The 24,719-nt window shown below is 43.8% G+C and overlaps 1 protein-coding gene across 2 annotated transcripts in view; it reads left to right on the forward strand.

The window, feature by feature from the left end:
* Positions 1-896: 896 nt before the first annotated feature.
* The window catches only part of LOC139410563 (sodium-dependent phosphate transporter 2-like), a 131,819-nt gene continuing 107,996 nt past the window's right edge, over positions 897-24,719 (forward strand). For both annotated transcript variants that reach the window (XM_071155852.1, XM_071155853.1), the window contains exon 1: positions 897-1,089. The gene's annotated coding sequence lies outside the window, so the exon portion shown is untranslated. The remainder of the gene's footprint in view (positions 1,090-24,719) is intronic.

Consider the following 24,719-nt stretch of genomic DNA (forward strand, 5'->3'; position numbering starts at 1 on the left):
AGATATAATGTGGGTAGGCCACCTACATGAGGAGATCACTATGCATAAGCGAAAGATTTGTATTTTTCAAACTGCCACCGGAAGGTTGCAAGATCAATCCCGAGCTGACAAGGTACAACTGTCGTTCTGCCCTTGTTCCTAGGCCGTAATTGAAAATAAGAATTTGTTCTTAATAACCGACTTGCCTAGTAAAATAAAGATACAAATTATGTCACCAGAATATGATCTTTGACATTTTTGGAAAGGAGCATCGAACTCATCACCTTGCACTTTCACCACCATGTGAAGTTCATCATCATTTATTTAATCTGTAGTCTAATAAACTGCACGCTTCGCGAGTCGTAGTGCGGAGGACCACACAACATGTCATCGCCTGACTCCAAGGTAACTTCAATATGATGGTTATAAATATTTGCGCAGAAACAAGTTTCCACCGCCATTTCTCCCATTATACATTTTACCGACGCAAAAGGATCCCACCTTGTCTAGCATATTTTGCTTCGTCAACATTTGGAAAGTTTACTGACAAATTTGGTACGTGAATCAGGCCTGTCATTACATTTTTCATCTGACATGCAACCTACTTTACTCACAGAAAAAAAAAGTTTGGATGGAAACCGGGTACACACCTTTTCCCCTCACACTGGTAGCGTCCCCTGCTCAGACGTTGAATACCACAACCAATGACTGACAGATCGCTATAACATATCACCTGGAATAGGACATATTCAGGCGTTGTTAAGATTTGCCCTGCGTCAGCAACGCCTGGGCATAGGAACGCGTCCCACATCTCACGCACGTACACGCGTATTTCCTCATCATCCTTAGTGAGCCAGCCAGCGACGCTCGTCCCCGAAGCGCCCGGATGAAAAAGAGAGATTCAAGGGAACCGGGTTGTTTGACTCTGTCGAGATAGAGCAGAGCAGGGGGGGACATATACAGGACAGAGAGAGAGAGAGAGAGAGAGAGAGGGGGAGTGTGTCGGAATCTGGACCGTTTTTGACGGAGCTTCTAAAAGCCACTAGGCGACAACCAGACGTTCGGTTCTGGGAAAAGGAGAGTTGTTGAACGGTGTCGTGTTTCGCTCTTGTAAGTATATTTCTGTTACTCTGTGTGCGCCCGATGTGTATCGCGTGTTTTTCCCTGCCAAGGGCAAATTATCTGAATCATATCCATCCCATATGAATATGGGGCGAATGCCTTGCACTCGGGAGAAAGAAACGGGCCTGGTAACTGTCAACAACAACATGGCGTAGAAAATGATTATTTTAACACCATTATTAGACACAATGTTGCACATGTACTCGGGAGTCGTGCACACAGGGGACGAATCATGTTGATACATAGGTAGAAACGAGACGGAGTCTGACACATTAGAAATGGGGAAACATTGTTTACAGCATGGATAGAGATAGTTGTGACCACAGCCAGGGTGAATTATGTTGGATACAATAGAGATAACCTAGTTGTTGATAGTAGAGCTGTCTGAATGGCAATGTCACACGTGCCTGCTGTTAGTAGGAACGTTAACGGTTCATGCTGCTGCACATCGTCACGATGGAGCTGTAGTCTACAGTGCCTGGTTCAATTGTTTAGGAAACATTTTGTTTTTTTTAACTCACTCCATGGTTAAAGTAGTGAAATATGTAATTGTTTTTAAAAATCTGCAGTGTGCGTCATTTCCTCACATCCTAAATCAAAATCTAGAATTATTTTGACATTGGGCCAGACAAAATTGATTCACTGTATAACGGATTTCCATCCCCCAGAAAAGTGAGTCGAGCAAGCGAAAAAAAAAAAAATAAGAAAATAAAACATGAATTGGATAAGGACTTAAGCAAATTGTCCCAGGCACTTGTGCAGACTCGAGGCCTAAGCTTCAGTAGTTAAACCATTCGAAAAACTACACGATTTTTCTTAAAAAGAATGCAGATGTTACAATGTTGTTATTACCATGATGAATTAAACACAATGGGAAGTATAACTTGTGACAGTTTCTTTAATCATGATTTAAAAATAATCCAATCTAATAATTTAATATGATGTAATAGAGTAGAATATTAAAAATGACCCCCGGTTCGATCCCGGGCTCTACCACAAACGGCCGTGATCGGGAGTCCCATAGGGCGGCGCACAATTGGCCCAGCGTCGTCCGGGTTAATTAAGGGAGGGTTTGTCCGGGCTAGGCCGGGCTAGAATTTGTTCTCAACTGACTTGCCGAGGTAAATAATAATAATAATGAGTTAGTTACCTGAATTCATCTCTATAGCCTATAGGCGTTAACAGAATATGATCTGATCAGCCTTGTAGAAAGTGTCAATACATTTAGCTTGGACAACTGACTAAGGTATCCTCCCTTTCCGTTTCCAATCAAGTCAGGCCAAATTGAATGTAGTATTGGAAAAAAATACATAAATCCAGAGATGAGAGAAAAAAAATAGAGTAATTTATAAAATGCACAATCTCTATAGAGGAAGCTTGACTAAAATTCGAGCCCCAGTAACTTTGCTCACCGCTACCCTCGGTCAACTATGTGCTGTTACTGTGAAGTGGAAATGTCTAGGAGCAACAACGACGCAGCCGCGAAGTGGTAGGACACACAAGCTCACAGAAAAGGACCACTAAGTGCTGTTATTGTGAAGTGGAAATGTCTAGGAGCAACAACGACGCAGCCGCGAAGTGGTAAGACACACAAGCTCACAGAAAAGGACCACTATGTGCTGTTATTGTGAAGTGGAAATGTCTAGGAGCAACAACGACGCAGCCGCGAAGTGGTAGGACACACAAGCTCACAGAAAAGGACCACTATGTGCTGTTATTGTGAAGGGGAAATGTCTAGGAGTTGCAAAAGCAGCAAGGACATTTCACAAAACTGCATTCAGCAATCGACGGAATTGCGAGAGCTAGCTATGTACCGTCCCACAAAATTGCCTAACATCTGCAGCAATACTTTGCCTCCGACTAGAAAGAGCTGTTTGAAAATGTTTCCCTGTCAAGACGAACGGTGACACGGCGTGTCGTGAACATCGCAGAGAATATGGAACAACAGTTGAAAGACCCACGTAAAGGATGTCACCTATTTCTCCTTGGCCCTGGATGAGAGCAGTGATGCGTGTGGCACAGTGCAGTTGTTGATGTTCTTACGAGGTCGTAACCCCCCAGACTTTGAAATGACAGAGGAGTTTGCTTCAGTGCAGTCAATGAAGAGCACAACCACGGGGAAAGATTTATTGGAGGAGGTTCTTATAAGTGTGTGTCAAAGCAGTTTTGAAAAGTTATTCAGTGTGAACACCGATTGGCTGCCCAAACTTGACAGGAAAAAAACAACAACCTTTGGCCTTTTTGACAAGGATACAAGATCAAGTAGCTGAGCTGAACCCAGATCAGAAAATTATTTTCCTGCATTGTATTATTCATTGGGAGGTGCTCTGTAAATGTGTTCTGAAAATGAGCCATGTTGTGGATACAGTCACTAAAGTGGTCAACTTCATAAGAGCAAATTCTTTAAGCCACAGGCAGTTTGTTTCACTGTTAGAAGACACAGACCCCGGTCATGGAGATCTCCCCCCACCTATACAAACGTGAGATGGCTGAGTTTGGGGAAGGTGCTTAAAAGGGTGTGAGATGGCTGAGTTTGGGGACGGTGCTTAAAAGGGTGTGGGACCTGAAGTCAGAGATTGCCGAGTTTTTGCAAATGAAAGGAAGATATGTGTATTTCCCTCAATTGCAAGACAAAGAATGGTTGGCTGATTTTGCCTTCACTGTGGACATCATGACCCTCATGAAATGAATTCCAAACTACAAGGGAAGGGCCTTTTTGCACATCAGATGTACAGCCTTGTCAAAGCCTTCAAGGGAAAATGACTCCTCCTGGCCGTCATGTAGAAGCCAACAATCTCACCCACCTTCCGACACTACTAGTCTGTTCCCTATCAGATGACACTACTAGTCTGTTCCCTATCAGATGACACTACTAGTCTGTTCACTATCAGATGACCTTCTGACACTACTAGTCTGTTCCCTATCAGATGACCTTCTGACACTACTAGTCTGTTCCCTATCAGATGACCTTCTGACACTACTAGTCTGTTCCCTATCAGATGACCTGACACTACTAGTCTGTTCCCTATCAGATGACCTTCCGACACTACTAGTCTGTTCCCTATCAGATGACCTTCTGACACTACTAGTCTGTTCCCTATCAGATGACCTGACACTACTAGCCTGTTCCCTATCAGACGACCTTCTGACACTACTAGTCTGTTCCCTATCAGATGACCTTCTGACACTACTAGTGTGTTCCCTATCAGATGACCTTCTGACATCACTAGTCTGTTCACTATCAGATGACCTTCCGACACTACTAGTCTGTTCCCTATCAGATGACCTTCTGACACTACTAGTCTGTTCCCTATCAGATGACCTTCTGACACTACTAGTCTGTTCCCTATCAGATGACCTTCTGACACTACTAGTCTGTTCCCTATCAGATTACCTTCTGACACTACTAGTCTGTTCCCTATCAGATGACCTTCTGACACTACTAGTCTGTTCCCTATCAGATGACACTACTAGTCTGTTCCCTATCAGATGACACTACTAGTCTGTTCACTATCAGATGACCTTCCGACACTACTAGTCTGTTCCCTATCAGATGACCTTCTGACACTACTAGTCTGTTCCCTATCAGATGACCTTCTGACACTACTAGTCTGTTCCCTATCAGATGACCTTCTGACACTACTAGTCTGTTCCCTATCAGATTACCTTCTGACACTACTAGTCTGTTCCCTATCAGATGACCTTCTGACACTACTAGTCTGTTCCCTATCAGATGACACTACTAGTCTGTTCCCTATCAGATGACACTACTAGTCTGTTCACTATCAGATGACCTTCCGACACTACTAGTCTGTTCACTATCAGATGACCTTCTGACACTACTAGTGTGTTCCCTATCAGATGACACTACTAGTCTGTTCCCTATCAGATGACACTACTAGTGTGTTCCCTATCAGATGACACTACTAGTCTGTTCCCTATCAGATGACACTACTAGTCTGTTCCCTATCAGATGACACTACTAGTCTGTTCCCTATCAGATGACACTACTAGTCTGTTCCCTATCAGATGACACTACTAGTGTGTTCCCTATCAGATGACCAGCGGGAGAAGTATATATCGCTGCGCTTTGAACGGTGAGTTTTCTCTTCCCTTTGAGGATTTCAAAGTGTTGGAAAATGACATGCTGTTGGTTTCCTCTCCTTTCACCTTCAATGTGGATAACGCTCCCACTGACCTGCAACTTGAGCTTATTGATTTTCAGTCTGATGCAGTGATTGGAGAACTATTCAAAATAATGTCACTGACGAGGTGCTATGCATCTCTCAATTCACAAAACTTTCCTAAGATTAGGAGTCATGCTCAGAAAATGTTTGTACTGTTTGGGTCATCCTATGTATTGTGAACAGACATTTTCAGTGATGAAATGTAACAAGTCAAGGCACAGATCATCTCTTACTGACTCTCACCTCTCAGCAATCCTGCGCATAGCGACGTCAGAAACTATACCTGACTTCACTGCTTTAGTCAATGCCCATCAGAGACTTCACTCCCGACACTGATTGAGTAGTTTAAATGTCATGTTGAGCTCTCTCTCTCTCTCTTGTGTTTTTGTGCATACTAGAGGTCGACCGATGAATCGGAATGGCCGATTAATTAGGGTCGATTTCAAGTTTTCATAACAATCAGAAATCGGTATTTTTGGACACCAGTGTTCATTCAGTATTGTTGTAATTGTCATTATTACAAATACAATATACAAATACAATATAAATCGGCCGATTTAATCGGTATCGGCTTTTTTTGGTCCTCCAATAATCGGTATCGCTATCGGCGTTGAAAAATCATAATCGGTCGACCTCTAGTGGTGCTGAATGCAGTGTACTTTTCCGTCCATGTTTAGTAATGAAAATGCCTACCAAAAGGAGAACATGGATGTGGTTTATTTCTGTGCGTGTTAAACAAGTCAAATAAGTAACATATCTGGACGTGATTTATAGTAGGTATATATGTAAACACAGTCATACATATGATATATGATTCTGGCCTGCGATGGAAAAAGTATATTCTAATGAGGCCCTCCATTGAAAATAATTGCCCAGGCCTGCTCTAGCAGGTCCAACCAGAAGGTCTTTTGCTGGCTCGTAAAAAAAAAAATTGCTTAGCAACTCAGGCTTTTGTTTATGGAAAAAAACATACCGTTCCTGGGTGTACCTGAGGAAAAAATTGCAATGAACAAGTAGTAATTTTCATATTTCTGCATATGATTTATTGAAGACTGCCTGCTGTCTACCTGTACTGAAATAGGATTTTTGCACATTGACAGTAACAAGCAATACTGGCACTAGAGATACATTTTGTAACTTCCACCAAGCCTACAAAGACTTGAAAAGAATGACAATGAGATTAGCTTCTCTAGTCACCATTGCCCTTTTATAGAATCCATGAATTGTCCATTTGCAAAACCATCCCATTTTAACAGCACCAGTGGTTGCCAGTCCTGTCGTTTTTCATTATGCCCAGTAATCCGTAAAATTGATGTATAAAGCCCTTTTTATTTCAGCACATGTCACAAAGTGCTTATACAGGATCCTAACCTAAAACCCCCAAACAGCAAGCAATGCAGGTGTAGAAGCACGGTGGCTAGGAAAAACTCCCTAGAAAGGCCAAAACCTAGGAAGAAACCTAGAGAGGAACCAGGCTATGTGGGGTGGCAAGTCTTCTTCTGGCTGTGCCGGGTGGAGATTATAAACCTAGAGAGGAACCAGGCTATGAGGGGTGGCCAGTCCTCTTCTGGCTGTGCCGGGTGGAGATTATAACAGAACATGGCCATTAAGGCCAGATTGTTCTTCAAGATGTTCAAATGTTCATAGATGACCAACAGGGATTCCAAGTTGAATTGGAGACGTTGCCTTCTGTATTCCAACATAACAGGGAGACCTCCCAGCTTCCTGTAGTTAAGGAAAGTAAGATTTACATTAGTATTGACTGCAGCTTGGGAAGGACATTGCCAATAATGGTGAATGGACACTAAGTGGTTGCTTGTTAAGTAATTGATTGATGGGAAAGAATCCAATAGGTAATGTGTGTGTGTGTGTGTGTGTGTGTGTGTGTGTGTGTGTGTGGCAGGAAGAGGGTGAGCCTGAAGCAAAGTTTGTGTGTTTTTCTGTCTTTGGAAAAGCATTCCTACAGTTTGTGTGCAGAGATGACATAACAGTATGTCCTGAAGGTCTTTCTGAAGGTTTCTGTCAAACGCTACAGAGGAGAAAGACTTGTATGCAGGTGAATATTGTTGTTGTCACTTCTTCTTCTTTCTCCTCTGCATTTACATGCTGACTAGACCGTGTGTGTGTGTGTGTGTGTGTGCGCATGTTGATTTTTGTCTACCCACACCAGGACACACAGGTTGAAATATCAAAACAAACTCTCTGAATTAATTATTCATTTGGGGACAGGTAAAAAAAACATTTATGGCAATTTAGCTAGCTAGCTTGCTGTTGCTAGCTTGCTGTTGCTAGCTTGCTGTTGCTAGCTTGCTGTTGCTAGCTTGCTGTTGCTAGCTTGCTGTCGCTAGCTAATTTGCCCTGGGATATATATATATTGGGTTGCTAATCCAACTATTAATTCACAGATGAAAGGGTAAACAAGGTTGGTTTCTAGTAATCTTATCTCCTTCGGGCTTCATCTTCTTCTTCTTTGGACTTTATATGGCGGTTGGCAACCAACTTTAAGGTGCATTAACGCCACCAACTGGACTGGAGTGTGGACCTCAGTTTTTTTATTTATTTTTAAATTTTTTAATTTCACCTTTATTTAACCAGGTTGGCTAGTTGAGAACAAGTTCTCATTTACAACTGCGACCTGGCCAAGATAAAGCATAGCAGTGTGATCAGACAACAACACAGAGTTACACATGGAGTAAACAATAAACAATATACAAGTCAAAAACATAGTAGAAAAAAAAGAAAGTCTATATACAGTGTGTGCAAAAGGCATGAGGTGGTAGGCAATAAATAGGCCATAGGAGCGAATAATTACAATTTAGCAGATTAACACTGGAGTGATAAATGATCAGATGAACATGTGCAGGTAGAGATATTGGTGTGCAAAAGAGCAGAAAAGTATATAAAATAAGAACAGTATGGGGATGAGGTAGGTAGATTGGGTGGGCTATTTATGTCGATATAGCACTAATTTAAATACCGATGGACTATGTACAGCTGTAGCGATCGGTTAGCTGCTCAAATAGCAGATGTTTAAAGTTGGTGAGGGAAATAAAAGTCTCCAACTTCAGCATTTTTTGCAATTCGTTCCAGTCACAGGCAGCAGAGAACTGGAAGGAAAGGCGGCCAAATGAGGTTTTGGCTTTAGGGATGATCAGTGAGATACACCTGCTGGAGCGTGTGCTACGGGTGGGTGTTGCCATCGTGACCAGTGAACTGAGATAAGGCGGAGCTTTACCTAGCATAGACTTGTAGATGACCTGGAGCCAGTGGGTCTGGCGACGAATATGTAGCGAGGGCCAGCCGACTAGGGCATACAGGTCGCAGTGGTGGGTGGTATAAGGTGCTTTAGTAACAAAACGGATGGCACTGTGATAAACTGCATCCAGTTTGCTGAGTAGAGTATTGGAAGCTATTTTGTAGATGACATCGCCGAAGTCGAGGATCGGTAGGATACTCAGTTTTACTAGGGTAAGTTTGGCGGCGTGTCTCACAAAGTTAGTAGCCCAAGGCTAGTAGGGGGGTCTGCTCAGACGGAGGCCGGTTGAAGGCACAGCGGATGGAGTATTCGTCGGCAGACCAGACATGGTGGTGCGGCGGGGCGCCGTGTCGACAGAGAATCCAAGCCAGATGGCGAAAGAGGTATTGTAGAATTTTGTTTGCTAGCCGGGAGATGTGCCTGGCTCACGGCTAACTGGTGCTAGCTTCGTGGCAGTGGCGTTAGCCACTATAGCCAATCGGTAGCAGCGGTGATCCGGTGCCAAGGTCCAGAGTTTACAGCAAGGATCCGGTGGAGTATTGGGCTCTAGCCGTGTATGAGTGGGGTTTGGGTGAACAGCTGAGTAGGCCGGGAGGTGGGCCTCAGGGATAGCTTCGGTACTGGGTGCCACGGTGGGTGCAAGCTAGCTGTGAAGATCAGAAGTAGTGGTCCAGGGATTACGGCAGGAATCCGGCGTTGTTGTGGAGAGACAGTTCGATACTGGTAGACTGGCGAGTATTATCCAGGCTAAGAACAGGGCTGGTATCTGTGCCGAAGGTAAAAGCCGCTAGCAGTGGCTAACAATTACTAAATAGCTTGTAGCTAATTAGCTGGTTAGCTTTTGGGGGTTCTTGAGTGTGTTCTAAAATTTAAAAATAATAGCGATTCCGTATCACATTGGGTGAGGCATGTTACCGGAAGGTATAATCTAATAAAAAATCGAAAAGAGATTAAAAATATATATGTATGCAAAAAAAATACAAAAGTACACGAGAGGACAAACAAAACGCATCTTCACTGCTACGCCATCTTGGAATTCTTCTTTCAATCACCCACGTGGGTATATGCTCCTAACAACCAATGAGGAGATGGGAGAGGTGGGACTTGCAGCACGTCAACCTTCACAAATAGAACAAAGTTATATTTTAGCGCCTGTATTTTACCTACATGTACAAATTACCTTGACTAGCCTGTTTCCCTGCACATTGACTTGGTACCGGTACCTCCTGCAGCAAGCCTCAATATTGTTTATTGTTTTTATTTAGTAATTATTTTCTTAACTGCATTGTTGATTAAGGGCTTGTAAGTACGCATTTCACGTTATGGTTGTATACCTGTTGTACTTGGCGTTATGGTTGTATACCTGTTGTACTTGGCGTTATGGTTGTATACCTGTTGTACTTGGCGTTATGGTTGTATACCTGTTGTACTTGGCGTTATGGTTGTATACCTGTTGTACTTGGCGTTATGGTTGTATACCTGTTGTACTTGGCGTTATGGTTGTATACCTGTTGTACTTGGCGTTATGGTTGTATACCTGTTGTACTTGGCGTTATGGTTGTATACCTGTTGTACTTGGCGTTATGGTTGTATACCTGTTGTACTTGGCGTTATGGTTGTATACCTGTTGTACTTGGCGTTATGGTTGTATACCTGTTGTATTTGGCATTATGGTTGTATACCTGTTGTACTTGGCGTTATGGTTGTATACCTGTTGTACTTGGCGTTATGGTTGTATACCTGTTGTACTTGGCGTTATGGTTGTATACCTGTTGTACTTGGCGTTATGGTTGTATGTGACAAATACAATTTTGATCTCTCACCTCGATTTCAGTTCACTTTTTTTTCTTCAAATATGTTCTTGTACCAATTTACTTTTCTTCTTCGCGGTGGTTTAAAGAACTCATCATGGGAGAAATTCTCGCTGCATACCTGTAGATTCAACACACACACAAGTCTGTGGACGGGAGTGTTTATGCGTCTATGCAGAACATCTAGCCAAAGCCTCAGATCGGTTGTCAGGTTGTCCGAAGTAAGTCTGGAAAAGTTATGAGACCCTGTTTTTGTTTCATTGCGCTGTCGCATGTTAGTATTGCACATCAGTATTTCTCATCAATATTCAGTGACCCTAACAACTAAAACTTCGGTCCACTAATTTATTTTTCGTTTGTTTGCACTATAGGGAATATGGTGCCATCTGGGACACAGCTCTGAAATCCTCACCTCATAGCCAATGACATAGTGAATTATGTAAATTTACATGACATTATGTAAATTTACATGACATTATGTAAATTTACATGACATTATGTACATTTACATGATATGTAAATCATTACAAAACCCCAAAGCATCAAAGCTGGGACTGACTGAGAGACTGAGAAACAGCTTCTATATCTAGGCCATCAGATTGTTCAACAGGCACCACTAGCCTTAGTCACTGTTCTAGCCATCTACCACCAGGTACTCTACCCTGCACCTTAGAGACTGCTGCCCTATGTATACTGAAAAGCAATATAAAAGCAACATGCAATCATTTAATAGATTTTACTGAGTTACACTTCATGTAAGGAAATCAGTCAATTGCAATAAATTCATTAGGAAATCTCTGGATTTCACATCACTGGGAATACAGATATGCATCTGTTGGTCACAGATACCTTTAAAAAAAAAAAAGTAGGGGCGTGGATTAGAAAACCAGTCAGTATCTGATGTGACCACCATTTGCCTAATTCAGCGCCACACATCTTCTTTGCATAGAGTTGATTAGGCTGTTGATTGTGGCCTGTGGAATGTTGTCCCACTCCTCTTCAATGACTGTGCAAAGTTGCTGGATATTGGTGGGAACTGGAATATGATGTAGATCCAGAGCATCCCAAACTTGCTCAATGGGTGACATGTCTGAGTATGCAGACCAATCACTGGGACATTTTCAGCTTCCAGGAATTGTGTACAGATCTAACATGGGGCCGTGCATTATCATACTGAAACAGATGAATGGCACGATAATGGGCCTCGTCATGGTATCTCTGCATTCAAATTGCCATCGATAAAATGCAATTGTGTTCGTTGTCCATAACTTGTGCCTGCCCATACCATAACCCCACCATGGGGGGACTCTGTTCTCAAAGTTGACATCAGAAAACCAAACGCCCACATGAAAAGTTGTAAAGTTGAACCGGGATTCATCCGTGAAGGGCACACTTCTCCAGCGTTGCCAGTGGCCATCGAAAGGTGAGCATTTGTGCACTGAAGTTAGTTACGACGCCAGAAATGCAATCAGGTCAAGACCCTGGTGAGGATGACGTGCACACAGATTAGCTTCCCTGAGACGGTTTCTGCAGAAATTATTCAGTCGTGCAAACCCAGTTTCATCAGCTGTCCGGGTGGCTGGTCTCAGACAATCCCGTAGATGAAGAAGCTAGTTGCGGAGGTCCTGGGCTGGCGTGGTTACATGTGGTCTGCGGTTGTGAGGCCAATTGGATATACTGCCAAATTCTCTAAAATTATGAATTTATTAAATAAATAAATGAAATGAGACTTTTACATAAGTATTCAGAACCAAACTTAGTACTTTGTTGAAGCACCTTTTTGTTGTTGTCAGCAATTACAGCATTGAGTCTTCTTGGGTATGACGCTACAAGCTTGGCACACCTGTATTTCGGGAGTTTCTCCCATTATTCTCAGGTTGGATTGGGAGCATTGCTGTACAGCTATTTTTAGGTCTTTCCAGAGATGTTCGATCAGGTTCAAGTCCGGGCTCTGGCTGGGCCACTCAAGGATATTAGGAGATTTGTCCCGAAGCCACTCCTGCGTTGTCTTGGTTATGTGCTTAGAGTCGTTGTCCTTCACCTTACAGGTGAACCTTCGCCCCAGTCTGAGGTCCTGAGCACTCTGGAGCAGGTTTTAATCAAGGATCTCTCTGTACTTTGCTCTGTTCAACTTTCCCTCAATCCTGACTAGTCTCCCACTGACAAAACATCCCCACAGCACGCTTCCACCACCATTTTTATTTATTTTTATTTCACCTTTATTTAACCAGGTAGGCTAGTTGAGAACAAGTTCTCATTTGCAACTGCGACCTGGCCAAGATAAAGCATAGCAGTGTGAACAGACAACACATGGAGTAAACAATTAACAAGTCAATAACACAGTAGAAAAAAAGAGAGTCTATATACATTGTGTGCAAAAGGCATGAGGAGGTAGGCAAATAATTACAATTTTGCAGATTAACACTGGAGTGATAAATGATCAGATGGTCATGTACAGGTAGAGATATTGGTGTGCAAAAGAGCAGAAAAGTAAATAAATATAAACAGTATGGGGATGAGGTAGGTAAAATTGGGTGGGCTATTTCCCGATAGACTATGTATAGCTGCAGCGATCGTTTAGCTGCTCAGATAGCAGATGTTTGAAGTTGGTGAGGGAGATAAAAGTCTCCAACTTCAGCGATTTTTGCAAATCGTTCCAGTCACAGGCAGCAGAGAACTGGAAGGAAAGGCGGCCAAATGAGGTGTTGGCTTTAGGGATGATCAGTGAGATACACCTGCTGGAGAGCGTGCTACGGGTGGGTGTTGCCATTGTGACCAGTGAACTGAGATAAGGCGGAGCTCTACCTAACATGGACTTGTAGATGACCTGGAGCCAGTGGGTCTGGCAACGAATATGTAGCGAGGGCCAGCCGACTAGAGCATACAGGTCGCAGTGGTGGGTGGTATAAGGTGCTTTAGTAACAAAACGGATGGCACTGTGATAAACTGCATCCAGTTTGCTGAGTAGAGTATTGGAAGCTATTTTGTAGATGAGGATCGGTAGAATAGTCAGTTTTACTAGGGTAAATTTGGCGGCGTGAGTGAAGGAGGCTTTGTTGCAGAATAGAAAGCCGACTCTAGATTTGATTTTAGATTGGAGATGTTTGATATGAGTCTGGAAGGAGTGTTTACAGTCTAGCCAGACACCTAGGTACTTTTAGATGTCCACATATTCTAGGTCGGAACCATCCAGGGTGGTGATGCTAGTCGGGCGTGCGGGTGCAGGCAGCGAACGGTTGAAAAGCATGCATTTGGTTTTACTAGCGTTTAAGAGCAGTTGGAGGCCACAGAAGGAGTGTTGTATGGCATTGAAGCTCGTTTGGAGGTTAGATAGCACAGTGTCCAAGGACGGGCCGGAAGTATACAGAATGGTGTCGTCTGCGTAGAGGTGGATCAGGGAATCGCCCGCAGCAAGAGCAACATCATTGATATATACAGAGAAAAGAGTCGGCCCGAGAATTGAACCCTGTGGCACCCCCATAGACTGCCAGAGGACCGGACAGCATGCCCTCTGATTTGACACACTGGACTCTGTCTGCAAAGTAGTTGGTGAACCAGGCAAGGCAGTCATCAGAAAAACCGAGGCTACTGAATCTGCCGATAAGAATATGGTGTCGAAGGTCGATGAAGATGGCTGCACAGTACTGTCTTTTATCGATGGCGGTTATGATATCGTTTAGTACCTTGAGCGTGCAGGTGCACCCGTGACTGGCTCGGAAACCAGATTGCACAGCGGAGAAGGTACGGTGGGATTCGAGATGGTCAGTGACCTGTTTGTTGACTTGGCTTTCAAAGACCTTAGATGGGCAGGGCAGGATGGGCAGGATGCTTCACCGTAGGGATGGTGCCAGGTTTCCTCCAGACGTGATGCTTGGCATTCAGGCCAAAGAGTTCAATATTGGTTTCACCAGAAGAGAATCTTGTTTCTTATGGTCTGAGAGTCTTTAGGTGCCTTTTGGCAAACTCCACGTGGGCTGTCATGTGCCTTTTACTGAGGAGTAGCTTCCATCTGGCCACTCTACCATAAAGGCCTGATTGGAGATGTGCTGCAGAGATGTTTGTTCTTCTGGAAGGTTCTCTCATCTCCACAGAGGAACACCTAGAGCTCTGTCAGAGTGACAATCGGGTTCTTGGTCCCCTCCCTGACCAAGGCCCTTCTCCCTCGATTGCTCAGTTTGTCCGGGCGGCCAGCTCAAGGAAGAGTCTTGGTGGTTCGAAGCTTCTTCCATTTAAGAACGATGGAGGCCACTGTGTTCTTGTGGACCTTTAGAGCTGCAGAAATATCTTAGTACCCTTCCCCAGATCTGAGCGTCGACACAATTCTGTCTTAGACCTCTACGGACAATTTCTTCAACCTCATGTCTTGGTTTTTGCTCTGACTTTTGTTTGCACTGTCAATTGTGGGAACTTTTATATAGACAGGCCTTTCCAAATCATGTCCAATCAATTGAATTTACCACAGGTGGACTCCAAGTTGTAGAAACACCTCAAGGAAGATCAATGGAGACCGGATGCACCTGAGCTCAATTTCGAGTCTCATAGTCTGAATACTTATGTAAATAAGGTATTTTTTTTTTAATTAGAAAAAATTGTAAACCTGTTTTTGCTTTGTCATTATGGGGTGTGTATATTGCTGATTTAAAAAAAAAATGTATTTACTACATTTTAGAATAAGGCTGTAATGTAGCAAACTGTGGAAAAAGTCAAGGGGTCTGAATACTTTCTGAATGCACTGTGTATATTTATATACATTTATATGTCTCTGACATTGCTAGTTCTGATATACCCCCCCCCCCCCCTTTTAGAAATTCTGAGTTGTGTGTTTTAAAAAAAAGAATATGCATCATTGTCGGAGCTAGAAAAATACACATTTCGCTGCACCGGCGATATCTGTGTCTGCGACCAATACATTTTAATTTCAGTACAGTGACAGCATAGAAGTGCAACATGTGTAGCCTGTATCATCTGTATCACCCATTTCACTGAAACCCTCAAAAGAAGGAAACATCAGCCTTTTAATATTTGCCTCTAGCCTTTATCCCTCTTGTTTTCTTTCTCTCTCTCTCTCTCTCTCTCTCTCGCTCTCTCTATCTTATAATCTCTGTGAAAGGATTGTGTGTTTGGGAGTGGGATGCGACACTTCACAATGGCTGTTTGTGTGTGTGTGTGTGTTGCTGCATAGTGTCCTGCCAACGCTACTCCTCAGTGAGTGCCAAGATAATGACTGATATTAGACTGTCACAGAGGGACTCTGTCTTTCTTGGTCTCTGTCGGTGTCTCTCTCTCTCTCTCTCTCTCTGTGTCTCACTCTCGGTCTGGGTATGTCTCTCAAGTCAATGGGCTTTATTGGCAAAATCAAGTGAAATGAATAAACAATAAACACTAAATATTACACAAGTTCCAAATGAATTAATGGAGACCGTTCAATGTCATATGTCTACATACAGTGTTAAATAAATAAACATAAATATGGTTTGTGTTTACAACGGTGTGTTGTTCCTCGCTGGTTCGCCTTTTCTTGAGATGGTTTGGAGATGAGTCGGACTTTTTTCTCTTGATGGTTTGGAGATGAGTTGGACTTTTCTCTTGATGGTTTGGAGATGAGTTGGACTTTTCTCTTGAGATGGTTTGGAGATGAGTTGGACTTTTCTCTTGATGGTTTGGAGATGAGTTGGACTTTTTTCTTGATGGTTTGGAGATGAGTTGGACTTTTCTCTTGAGATGGTTTGGAGATGAGTTGGACTTTTTTCTTGAGATGGTTTGGAGATGAGTTGGACTTTTTTCTTGAGATGGTTTGGAGATGAGTTGGACCACAGAGTGAAGGAAAAGCAGCGTGATGATGGTGATTGTTTAGCTAATTGTCCCGATTTTATATTTAAGGGATAATAGTTATTGTCTTGTAAATTGTTTTCATTTATTCATCATAGCTTGATGTCTGTTTTTTTCCTGTGCTACTTGGGTGTGTTTACTAAATGCCCAGTCACTTAACATTAGGGGTACTAAATGACCAGTCCTTTAACATTAGGGGTACTAAATGACCAGTCCCTTAACATTAGGGGTACTAAATGACCAGTCCCTTAATATTAGGCGTACTAAATGCCCAGTCACTTAACATTAAGGGTACTAAATGCCCAGTCACTTAACATTAGGGGTACTAAATGCCCAGTCACTTAACATTAGGGGTACTAAATGCCCAGTCACTTAACATTAGGGGTACTAAATGCCCAGTCACTTAACATTAGGGGTACTAAATGCCCAGTCACTTAACATTAGGGGTACTAAATGCCCAGTCACTTAAGTCACTTAACATTAGGGGTACTAAATGACCAGTCGCTTAACATTAGGCGTACTAAATGCCCAGTCACTTAACATTAGGGGTACTAAATGCCCAGTCACTTAACATTAGGCGTACTAAATGCCCAGTCACTTAACATTAGGGGTACTAAATGACCAGTCCCTTAACATTAGGGGTACTAAATGACCAGTCCCTTAACATTAGGGGTACTAAATGACCAGTCCCTTAACATTAGGGGTACTAAATGACCAGTCCCTTAACATTAGGGGTACTAAATGACCAGTCCCTTAACATTAGGGGTACTAAATGACCAGTCCCTTAACATTAGGGGTACTAAATGACCAGTCCCTTAATATTAGGCGTACTAAATGCCCAGTCACTTAACATTAGGGGTACTAAATGACCAGTCCCTTAACATTAGGGGTACTAAATGACCAGTCCCTTAACATTAGGGGTACTAAATGACCAGTCCCTTAACATTAGGGGTACTAAATGACCAGTCCCTTAACATTAGGGGTACTAAATGACCAGTCCCTTAACATTAGGGGTACTAAATGCCCAGTCACTTAACATTAGGGGTACTAAATGCCTGTCTACACTTTACTCAAAGTGACTGGAATATAACACCCTGACGAAATACAGTAAACAAACTACTATGAAAACTACTATGAACATGAAAACTACTATGAACATGGAGATCAAGCAGGAAATTTGCTTCCTTGGCAGATAAGACAAGAGGATGCTAGTGGAGTTATTGGCTCTATTAAGCTGCCCAATAACAGTTGTTCACAGTGCTGAGGAAATTAATCTAGTCTTTAGGGAATTTAATGACACATTGTACAAGTCTGAAGGGGATGCCCCTGCCACAATGCATGCGTTTTTGAACAAACTCAATTTACAAGCTTAAACTGATGAGGATGGGGAGTACTTGGAGAAAGAGATTACATATGAGGAAATTAGGGAATCCATTTTCAACATTGCTGGGGGGAAAATCCCCAGGGTTAGATGGATTCCCTATTGATTTCTATCGATCTTTTTACCCAAACTAATTGAGCCTCTTTGCAGTATGTTTAATTATGCCATAGAGACAGAAAAGCTCCCAGACACACTTGAACAAGCACTGATAACAGTTTTGTTAAAACCTGGGAAAGATCCTCTGCTTTGTGGGTCGTATAGACCAATATCTCTATTGAACACTTCATATAAGATTCTTGCGAAACTCATAGCTCTTAGACTAGATAAGGTTCTTCCAGACTTGGCTGATATGGACCAAACAGGCTTTGTAAGACACCACTCATCTCCTGATAATATCAGAAGATTATTTAATATGATGCATTATGTAGAGCATGACCAAGAACCTGTAGTGGTGGCTTCATTAGATGAGTAAAACACTTTTGACCGTATAGAATGGAATTACCTGTTTGAAGTTTTACAGAGGATGAATATTGGACCTCAGTGTGTAGGTCTGATTAGATTACTGTCCGGTAGCTCAGATCCTAACTGATGGAAATGTTTCCTCACAGTTTTCTCTATCGCGTGGCACAAGACAGGGTTGTCCCGCTAGTCCGCTACCTTTTCTCTTTGGCTATAGAGCCACTGGAAGGAGCTTGTAGATCTCATCCATCCATGGTGTTCGTATAGATGGGCGTGAACATCTGGTCTCGTTATATGCCGACGATGTTTTGCTTTGACTCACTAAATCGAAGAGTATATTCATGTCTTTTAACAGGGCAGCTATGCAGATTTCGATCTTAGACCAGCCGTTTTCTTGGAGACCTCGGAAAAAAACAAAAAATGCAAAAATAACAAAAATGCAAATTTCTTCTGAAATTATTAAGACGTATCAACTGATCTATACTCCACTTCTCAAAAAGGGAAGAATTGGATAGATGGTTTACCAATTTCTCTTATTGGGCGGGTCAATTGTGCCCTGAACTTACTGGTAAGATATTATTCAGATCTTATCACAGGTACTGTCACGCCCTGACCTTGGAGAGCCTTTTTATTTCTCTATTTGGTTAGGTCTGGGTGTTGGGTTGGGTGGGCATTCTTGTTTTTCTATTTCTTTGTTGGCCGTGTATGGTTCCCATTGAGAGGCAGCTGTCTATCGTTGTCTCTGATTGGGGTTCATACTTAAAGCAGCCTTTTTTTTCCCACCTTTTAGTTTGTGGGATCTTGACTATGTTTGTGTGTAGTTGCGTTCTACACTGCATGTAGCTTTACGTTTGTTTTTGTATTTTGTTGATTTTTTCGGTGACATTTAAATAGAAGTAAAATGTACACCTACCACCTTGGTCCAATCCATCTCTAAACGATCGTGACAGGGTAACTAATATGACGGTACCACTAGATCCTTCCCTTATTCTTCTTGGAGATGACTTTGTTCTACCAGTTAATATTGGTAGGGAAAAAACCCCAGATTAATTCAATTGGCAGTCGTTGCAGCCAATAAATGCACAGCTATTATATGGAAGAGTTTACACTCTGCCAAGCAAGAACTAACTTCCTATATTCCGTCTGAAAGAAATGTACGTAATAAACCCTTTGAATTGACTGATGTCTTGGGGGACTTGGACAGCAGTTTCTAGAGTCGTCACCTTAGCTGCCTCATTATTTTCTTCATTTAATGTATTAATGTTATTTGTTTTTGCGTTGAATAATTTATTTTCTAGCATTGGATGTGAAGGTCATTCTGTTGATTTTTTTGGGGGGTTGTTAATCATTGAAGCTAATACCGGTAGAGGGGAGAGTTAGGGAGTGTTCATGTGTTGGGGCATGTTGTGTAGTTGGAAGGAATAACGGGGGCCATTATCTGTCATATTTTGCTGATGATTGTTAAATTGTAAAAAAAATTGGGACATTTATATTGTAAAAAAAAAGAAGTTGCAAAGTAGAAACATCATCATGGTCATCAACATGGTTGCATGTGCTGCATTGACCACGCAGACTGAAAGCAAGCGTCTCGTTGTCAAGGGAACAATAAATGTGCTCCTTGAGTGACAGGGGGGCGGGGCTAGATCTGTGTGGAAAGCGTCATAGAGAGAGTGGAGAGGGATGACTCAAGAAGCAGAGTAAACTATAAAAATGGACGTTACACACGGCGTTTCACATTTAACAAACCAAACATTCAAATACCGGTATAGAAGGTCAAGTAAAAACCCAAACCTGTCCGTGCATCAATACCGGTATATCATAAAATACGGTATACCGCCCAGCCCTATAACACATTGCTCACAAAACTCCACTGGTTTAATTAAAGAATATAGACATTTTAAATGTGATTATGGCAATGTACAGTGTTGTAACAAAATGCAAATAGTTGAAGTAAGAAAGGCTAAATAAATAAATGGGTAATTATAGTATCAGCAGGGTAGCCTAGGGGTTAGAGCTTTGGACTAGTAACCGAAAGGTTGCAGGATTGAATCCCCCGAGCTGACAAGGTGAAAATCTGTCGTTCTGCCCCTGAACAAGGCAGTTAACCCACTGTTCTTAGACCTTCATTATAAATAAGAATTTGTTCTTAACTGACTTGACTAGTTAAATAAATAAATACAATTAAAATGTATAAAAAAAGACAAGTGAAACAGATCAGGATGTGACATATAGGTTTGTTCTCTACTGGTTTCCTGTTTCCTGTTTCTTGTGGCAACAGGTCACAAATCTTCCTGCTGTGGTGGCACACTGTGGTGTTTTACCTAATAGATATGGAAATTTATCAAGATTTGGATTTGTTTTCAAATCCTTTATGGTATCTGTGTAATCTGATGGAAATATGTGTCTCTAATATGGTCATACATTGGGCAGGAGGTTAGGAAGTGCAGCTCAGTTTCCGCTTCATTTTGTGAGCAATGGGCACACAGCCTGTCTTTTCTTGAGAGCCATGTCTGCTGATGGCGGCCCCTCTCAATAGCAAGGCCATGCCACTGAGTCTGTACATAGTCAAAGCTTTCCTTAAGTTTGGGTCAGTCACAGTGGTCAGGTCTTCTGCCACTGTGTACTCTCTGTTTAGCGACAAATAGCATTCTAGTTCGCTCTGGTTTCTTTGTTAATTCTATCCAATGTGTATAGTAATTATCTTTTTGTTTCCATAATTTGGTTGGGTCTAATTGTGTTGCTGTCCTGGGGCTCTGTGGAGTCTGAGTGAGCAGAGTCCCCGTACCAGCTGGCAGAGGGGACTCTTCGCCAGGTTCATCTCTCTGTAGGTGATGGCTTTGTAATGGAAGGTTTGAGAATCACTTATTTTTAGACGGTTAAATTTATTTTCAGGATTTTGATCATTGGTGTGAATCGTCTTAATTTTGCATGCATTATTTGGTGTTTTACATTGTACATGGGATGTTTTTGCAGAATTCCGGAATTTTTGTCTTATAAAAAAAAACAATAATGTTTTTTGTCAGAGAGACACAGACAAAGCGAGACTGAGACTAAGTGAAAGAGTGAGACCGAGAACCCGAGACAGATACAGAGAGAGAACGAGACAGGGAGATGGAGATCAAGACAGAGAGAGAATTTGCGAGGGCACTAGAACAGTCTGCATCACCCGGCCTCGCCCTACTAGACTCTGAAATCAAATGTCTACTGTTTGCAGATGATCTGCTGCTTCTGTCCCCAACCAAGGAGGGCCTACAGCAGCACCTATATCTGTCCCCAACCAAGGAGGGCCCACAGCAGCACCTAGGTCTGTCCCCAACTAAGGAGGGCCTACAGCAGCACCTAGATCTGTCCCCAAGCAAGGAGGGCCTACAGCAGCACCTAGATCTGTCCCCAACCAAGGAGGGCCTACAGCAGCACCTAGATCTGTCCCCAACCAAGGAGGGCCTACAGCAGCACCTAGATCTGTCCCCAACCAAGGAGGGCCTACAGCAGCACCTAGATCTGTCCCCAACCAAGGAGGGCCTACAGCAGCACCTAGATCTGTCCCCAACCAAGGAGGGCCTACAACAGCACCTAGATCTGTCCCCAACCAAGGAGGGCCTACGGCAGCACCTAGATCTTCTGCACAGATTCTGTCAGACCTGGGCCCTGACAGTGAATTTCAGTAACGATTTTGCAACAAAACATTTTCGGGGGGTTGCACCTGCAATTATGCTAGCCTGGCTGAGCACGACTACACAGTTCGCTGTAAGGATGTAGAGGCTGGTGTTAGCAAGGCTACACAGTTAGCTGTAAGGACGTCTTGCCCTGTCTTGCTCTCGCCCTGTCTTGCTCTCGCCCTGTCTTGCTCTCGCCCTGTCTTGCTCTCGCCATGTCTCTGTGTCTCGTCCTGTCTCTGTGTCTCTGTGTCTCGCCCTGCCGCTGTGTCTCTGTGTCTCGCCCTGCCGCTGTGTCTCTGTGTCTCGCCCTGCCGCTGTGTCTCTGTGTCTCGCCCTGCCGCTGTGTCTCTGTGTCTCGCCCTGCCGCTGTGTCTCTGTGTCTCGCCTTGCCGCTGTGTCTCTGTGTCTCGCCCTGTCGCTGTGTCTCGCCCTGTCTATTTTTCTCTGTGTCTCGCCCTGTCGCTGTGTCTCTGTGTCTCGCCCTGCCGCTGTGTCTCTGTGTCTCGCCTTGTCGCTGTGTCTTGCCCTGTCGCTGTGTCTCTGTGTCTCGCCCTGTCGCTGTGTCTCTGTGTCTCGCCCTGTCGCTGTGTCTCTGTGTCTCGCCCTGCCGCTGTGTCTCTGTGTCTCGCCCTGCCGCTGTGTCTCTGTGTCTCGCCCTGTCGCTGTGTCTCGCCCTGTCGCTGTGTCTCGCCCTGTAGCTGTGTCTCGCCCTGCCGCTGTGTCTCTGTGTCTCGCCCTGTCTCTGTCTCGCCCTGTCGCTGTGTCTCGCCCTGCCGCTGTGTCGCTGTGTCTCGCCCTGTCGCTGTGTCTCGCCCTGTCTCTGTGTCTCGCCCTGTCGCTGTGTCTCTGTGTCTCGCCCTGTCGCTGTGTCTCGCCCTGCCGCTGTGTCTCTGTGTCTCGCCCTGTCGCTGTGTCTCGCCCTGTCTCTGTGTCTCGCCCTGTCGCTGTGTCTCGCCCTGTCTCTGTGTCTCGCCCTGTCTCTGTGTCTCGCCCTGTCTTCCTCTCGCCCTGTCTCTGCGTCTCGCTCTCGCCCTGTCTCTGTGTCTTGCTCTCTTCCTGTCTCTGTGTCTCGCTCTCGCCCTGTCTCTGTGTCTTGCTCTCGTCCTGTCTCTGTGTCTCGCTCTCGCCCTGTCTCTGTGTCTCGCTCTCGTCCTGTCTCTGTGTCTCTCTCTTTTCCTGTCTCTGTCTTGCTCTCGTCCTGTCTCTGTGTCTCGCTCTCGCCCTGTCTCTGTGTCTTGCTCTCGTCCTGTCTCTGTGTCTCGCTCTCGCCCTGTCTCTGTGTCTCGCTCTCGTCCTGTCTCTGTGTCTCTCTCTTTTCCTGTCTCTGTGTCTTGCTCTCGTCCTGTCTCTGTGTCTCGCTCTCGCCCTGTCTCTGTATCTTGCTCTCGTCCTGTCTCTGTGTCTTGCTCTCGTCCTGTCTCTGTGTCTCGCTCTCGCCCTGTCTCTGTGTCTTGCTCTCGTCCTGTCTCTGTGTCTCGCTCTCGCCCTGTCTCTGTGTCTCGCTCTCGTCCTGTCTCTGTGTCTCTCTCTTTTCCTGTCTCTGTATCTTGCTCTCGTCCTGTCTCTGTGTCTTGCTCTCGTCCTGTCTCTGTGTCTTGCTCTCATCCTGTCTCTGTGTCTCGCTCTCGTCCTGTCTCTATGTCTTGCTCTCGTCCTGTCTCTGTGTCTTGCTCTCGTCCTGTCTCTGTGTCTCGCTCTCGTCCTGTCTCTATGTCTTGCTCTCGTCCTGTCTTGCTTTCCCCCATGTCTCTCTCTGTTAATTCAATTCTTGGAAAGTTAAACAAAATCAATTAAAATCTAATTTATTTGTCACATACACATGGTTAGCAGATGTTAATGCGAGTGTAGTGAAATGCTTGTGCTTCTAGTTCCGACAATGCAGTAATAACCAACAAGTATTCTAACCTAACAATTCCAAAACTACTACATTATACACACAAGTGTAAAGGGATAAAGAATATGTACATAAAGATATATGAATGAGTGATGGTACAGAGCGGCATAGGCAAGATGCAGTAGATGGTATCGAGTACAGTATATACATATGAGATGAGTATGTAAACAAAGTGGCATAGTTTAAAGTGGCTAGTGATACATGTATTATATAAAGATGCAGTAGATGATACAGTACAGTACAGTATATACATATACATATGAGATGAATAATGTGGTGTATGTAAACATTATATTAAGTAGCATTGTTTAAAGTGGCTAGTGATATATTTTACATCATTTCCCATCAATTCCCATTATTAAAGTGGCTGGAGTTGAGTCAGTGTGTTGGCAGCAGCCACTCAATGTTAGTGGTGGCTGTTTAACAGTCTGATGGCCTTGAGATAGAAGCTGTTTTTCAGTCTCTCGGTCCCAGCTTTGATGCACTTGTACTGACCTCGCCTTCTGGATGATAGCGGGGTGAACAGGAAGTGGCTCGGGTGGTTGTTGTCCTTGATGATCTTTATGGCCTTCCTGTGATATCGGGTGGTGTAGGTGTCCTGGAGGGCAGGTAGTTTTCCCCCGGTGATGCGTTGTGCAGACCTCACTACCCTCTGGAGAGCCTTACGGTTGTGGGCGGAGCAGTTGCCGTACCAGGCGGTAGTACAGCCCGACAGGATGCTCTCGATTGTGCATCTGTAGAAGTTTGTGAGTGTTTTTGATGACAAGCCGAATTTCTTCAGCCTCCTGAGCTTGAAGAGGCGCTGCTGCACCTTCTTCACGATGCTGTCTGTGGGGTGGACCAATTCAGTTTGTCTGTGATGTGTACGCCGAGGAACTTAAAACTTACTACCCTCTCCACTACTGTCCCATCGATGTGGATAGGGGGGTGCTCCCTCTGCTGTTTCCTGAAGTCCACAATCATCTCCTTCGTTTTGTTGACGTTGAGTGTGAGGTTATTTTCCTGACACCACACTCCGAGGGCCCTCACCTCCTCCCTGTAGGTCGTCTCGTCGTTGTTGGTAATCAAGCCTACCACTGTTGTGTCGTCCGCAAACTTGATGATTGAGTTGGAGGCGTGCGTGGCCACGCAGTCGTGGGTGA

The sequence above is a fragment of the Oncorhynchus clarkii genome, chromosome 6, assembly GCF_045791955.1.
Source record: "Oncorhynchus clarkii lewisi isolate Uvic-CL-2024 chromosome 6, UVic_Ocla_1.0, whole genome shotgun sequence".
Classification (NCBI taxonomy): Eukaryota; Metazoa; Chordata; class Actinopteri; order Salmoniformes; family Salmonidae; genus Oncorhynchus; species Oncorhynchus clarkii.